Source organism: Vigna unguiculata, chromosome 2, assembly GCF_004118075.2.
Source record: "Vigna unguiculata cultivar IT97K-499-35 chromosome 2, ASM411807v1, whole genome shotgun sequence".
NCBI classification, from domain to species: domain Eukaryota; kingdom Viridiplantae; phylum Streptophyta; class Magnoliopsida; order Fabales; family Fabaceae; genus Vigna; species Vigna unguiculata.
The window spans coordinates 6,237,778-6,243,098 of NC_040280.1; positions in this window are offsets into that span (position 1 = coordinate 6,237,778).

The following is a 5,321-nucleotide window of genomic DNA, read 5'->3' on the forward strand; positions in this document are numbered from 1 at the left end:
TAGAATATAAAAACTATGGGAATGTATTAAATACTAACCAACTAGTATAAATAATATTATCCCATTATAAGTTCAAACCGTACATTGATAATTCAACATAGCAGCTTCGTATTCTATATTATCTTCACGTTGTGGTTTAACATTTTCAAAGTTCGTACGATATATAAGAAATAAATTGGATCGAATAAAAATTAATATTAAACATATTGCAATGGCTATAAATTATTGTAACACCTTATTCTCGCCTGGATACATACTTTCTTTTTCATTTTTCTCACTCCAAGTTTCAATCTACATTTTCCCTACTTTCGAACTTTATTTATTTCATAATTTAGTTACATCTTTTAGTGATGTAAACATAGAAAACGAAAAAATATATACAAAGCTAACCTTAGAAGTCACAAGTAAATGGACCTATAAAACTTAGGTCTATGTTAACATCCCCTCAAACTCACGATGTTATGACTAAATGCATTGAGAGTTTGTCAAATATAAAATGAAAGCGTAAAATGGAGTCTGACTTGGTAAATATATATGCAATCTATAGAGTCGAATGAACAAATGGTAAACATATAGTGTCAAGTTCAAGATGATAACGAGTAAAATGACAATGTTTTGATATGTTTGGTTCGCTCATGAAAAACAGAGTTGCAAGCAATATGAATAGCACTTTTATTATCACAATGTAGAGGCATAGGATCTTTCAAATAGACATCCATATCTGCAAGTAACCAATGTAGCCAAACAATCTCATGTGTAGTCAAAGCCATGGCACGATACCCAACTTCTATGGACAATTGAGATGTAACATCTTGTTTCTTGCTCTTTCATGATATAAATGAATCACCGAGAAAAATACACCACCTAGTAGTGGATTTCCGATTAGGATCACCATTCTAATTCGCATCACAATAGACATACAAGTTTAACGACGAAGTAGAAGAAAACAAAAGAAACTGAAACAAAGTGCCCCGAAGATACATGAAAATACAGAGAACAACACCCTAATGAATTGTTGTGGGAGCTGAAACAAACTAACTAACAACATGAAAAACATGTGCAGTGTCTGGACGAGTCATAGTAGTATAAAGCAGACTCCCAATAATTGTTCGATATAAAGTATAATCAATCAAAGGAACACCATCCGATGGGGAAGATCACACACTTGTCTCAAGAGGAGTATCAACAATCTTGTTGTCAGTAAGTTGAGCATGCTCAAATAGGTCAGCAATATACTTAGACTAAGATAAAAGATAACCTTTGGAAGAAGAAGCAACCTCAATACCCAAAAAGCAATGTAGTAAACCCAAATCTTTCATAGCAAAACGATGGGATAATGTAGTTTTTAAATATGAAATTCCATAAAAATCATCACCAGTGATATCATATCATCAACATATAAGGATATCAAAATACATTCTACATTGGTTTTCCTAACAAATAATGCAGAATCATGATAACTAGCAACAAAACCAAGAAAGAAAATTATTGTAGAAAACTTTTGAAACCAAGCATAAGGTGCTTGCTCAAGACTAGGGCTTTTTGAAGTTTCCAAAATTCACCAAATTTATAAGAGAGATTTGGTGGTGGAATCATGTAGACTTTCTCATGTAGATCCCCATTCAAAAAGGCATTTTTCACATTCATTTGAAAAATCTTCCATTGAAAAATAGAAGCGACAACAATCAAGATATGAACATTAGTCATCAACTAGTACAACCTCTAGTGCGGTATCTACGATTGGTGCTAAGACACGTTCTGAAGTTGGTACTGAAGTAGGTGTAGTTTCATCATATCAAAAGGATAAATTTTAATGACATCAGATGTAGTCAAATAATGTGAACTATTGAAATAGAAAATAATGGAATATGTTATAAAACCACAACATGATGTGAGACATACAATTTTTGACTAACTGGATCCAAACAACAATATCCCTTTTGATCAAGACCATATCCCAAAAAGACACACAAAGTAAACTTAGTTGATAATTTAGTTCGTTTAACATGTGAGTACATCCAAAAACACGCAAAGTAGAGTAATCAAGTGCATGACCATACATTTTTTTTCAAAAGGAGACTAACCAAAATTATGTGAAGTCGGGATCCAATTCACAACATGAGTTGTTGTAAGAACAACTTCACCCAAGAAGACACTTGGAACACAAGCAAATAACAACAATGATCTTGCAGTTTCAACAAGATGACGATGTTTTCTTTCAACAACATTATTTTGTTGAGGAGTGTCAGTGCAAACGATATGATGTATAATTCCATCAGAGGCAAGTAAAGTGGTAAAATCATTAGAAATGTATTCGCCCTCCAAGTCACAACGAAAGGTTTTTATGGTAGAAGAGTGTTGGGTCTTTACAAGAGCATTAAAATTTTTGAAAATTGTGAGAAAATCACCGACGTTTCATAAGATAGATCTGAGTGAAACAAGTAAAATTATCAATGAAAGAGACATAATATCTAATACCTCCTTTTGTAGATACAAGAGAAGGTCCCCACACATCAAAATGCACAAGACCAAAAGGAGCAAGAGAAAAAAAATACTTTTATTAAAAGGTAAAGCGAAAAATTTTGTTAGTTTACAACTACTACAATCAGAAATATCATGACTGTCTAAAGTACCCAAGACTCCTGTAGACACTAAAAGCTTTAAAAGAGATGCAAAAACATGATCCAAACGAGAATGCCACAAATAGAAAGGTGAAGAAGAAGAAGAAGACAAACGAAACAAAGATAAATTTACACTAGAAGCTACAACTAGTAACTTCTTGAACTGATTCAAGACATAAAGTCCAACTTACCTATGACCTATCTCAATCACCTTTTGAGATGTGCAGTCTTGTACAAAGCATTTAGATGAAGAAAAATACACATTATATCCAGAATCACAAATTTTTCCAATAGAAACAAGATTCATAGCAGAACCAGGTATGTAGTAAACATCAGATAAAGACAAAGATGGTGTCACAATGGGACCAATACCAGATAATGGAACTAAATGACCATTAGCAGTTCTAATTAACATGGATGATGTAGGTGATAACGACACAAAAAGAAGGCAAATTATACGACATATGATTTGTGACACTTGAGTCAATGATCCATTTGTCAGAAGATATATTTAGTGACGATGTACCTAGAGATTACAATGATATATTGGCCTACGACTAAGAAGGAAGTCTAATTTCCTCTGCTAACAATTCATTAACAACATCATCAATAAAAGGCATAGGGCTACGATGCAAAATTGAACCACACAAACTTTCAAAATCACTAAGCAAGGCCATAAGAAATTGAACCAAACATTGTGATTCCCTACGAAGTAATATACAGTGCAAAAGCACTTAATTCTTCAGGCTCAGTCAAGGCAAGTTGATCCCATAGGGTTATCATGATAGAATAAAAGTCTTGAATGCTCATGTAATTTTTCTTGAGTGCATGAATATCTATCTCATCTTGGTATTGTTTCGCAAAATTAGATTGTGGATACAATCGAGATAAGTGATCTCATACCTCCTTTGCAGTATCATATTTTTCTAATTGAGCGTCAATCGAGTGTGTGACAGAATTATTGACTCAAGTAATAATTTTAGAGTTATCAACTTCTCATACCTCTAAAGCAGTAGCATAATCATCGACTTTGGTGTCAATCGGTTTTGCCTTAAACACTTGAAATATAACCCTGCATGGATTTTTCATGAAGAAAGTTTTTCATAACATAACTTCAGTAGGAATAATTTTTACCATCCAATTGTACAGTAATAGACTGAAGAGAATCATCTTTACAAGTTGCCATAACAAATCGAATATAAAATAGAAATGTGAACCACATAATGGAAGCAACGAACAAAATAAAATACCAACCTAATATTAGATGATTGCAAATACCTTAAAATGACATAAAGAACGTGGTATAGATCCTCCAAAAACGCCTCAAAGCAAAAAACAAAATTGTGATCAAGATAAACCTTAAAAATTCAGAAAGAGGCTTAGGGCTTAGGGCTTAGGGCTTAGGGTTTAGGAAAAAGGAACTATTGCAAAAATCCCTTCTCAATCGTAAAATTTGTATAAGAGGCTTAAGGCTTATGCCTTAGGGTTTAGGAAAGATGAACTATTGTAGCAATCCCTTCTCAGTCATGGATCACTTGGGGCTCTTGATTCCATGTAGAAAACAAAGAAATATATAAAGAAGGAAATGGTGAGTAAAGATTGTGTATAAAATGTTACAAGAGGTGTGTTATATATACACACAAAGCTAATCCTAGAAGTCACAAGTAAATAGGCCTATGCTAACAATAAATTGTTGATGAAAACACGAACTAGATGGACTTCTTGAGGCATGTATATTCACTACCTTTAAGGATTTATCTACGGCGTGTTGTACAAGTCCCCAAGATACAATAGGAACTTCACGAAATTTTCCGAGGATGTTAGAAACTAGCAAATCCCCTACATATCACAAAAATCAAATGAAAGAGTGAAGGAAGGAAATCTTAGGTCTCATATAAGATGTAATGCATCAAAGCTGGTATAACAAGCTACATGAACTAGTCATAGAATGAAAAACTTAACACATAATGTAGTTGGTATAACAAATTATATGAACCAAAAACACTTGATGTGTGTTAGCGGATTGTCAATCACAATACACCCCAACAACCCTTGCTATTATTGTTGTGTTGCGCTTACTAGGCCATGTGTGTGTCAGTATTCATGAGTGCTATAGAAATCATGCGAAAATTGTTAGTTTTGAAATGGTTGAAAAGCCAAGAAGGGGGGTTGAATTGACTAATTAAAACTTTAGGATATTTTTGCAAGCTAAAAACCTCCTTTAATTGAATCAAATAGATCACCAAGTTAGGATGCAAACAATACTGAACTATACACTTTCAATCGATCAAAAACAGAGTTAACAGATTGATTTTACTAAACAGATTCTGTTTTGGTATAATCAATCGATTGAAACTGAAAAACAGTCGACTGAAATACTGGGAAAAATGTAGAAATGTGAATTTGAATTTTAAACCAGAAACAATGCTCAAGAATGATCAAGATCAGTTCCAAATGATTATACAAACATGCTCAATGCTTCAGATGCTATGAAAACATGCAAGAACATGAAAAAGATGATTAAAGCACAAGTTCTTGAAACTTTAAAATGAAAATGCAAGAGAGAAAGGTTAGAGAAGAGAGGACACCACGAATTTTTATACTGGTTCACTCAAACCTTAGCTACATCCAGTTTGTCAAGGCAACCTGAGCTTGACTTTGCACTATTTCAAAAGTTTTACAAAGAATCCACCCTTACAC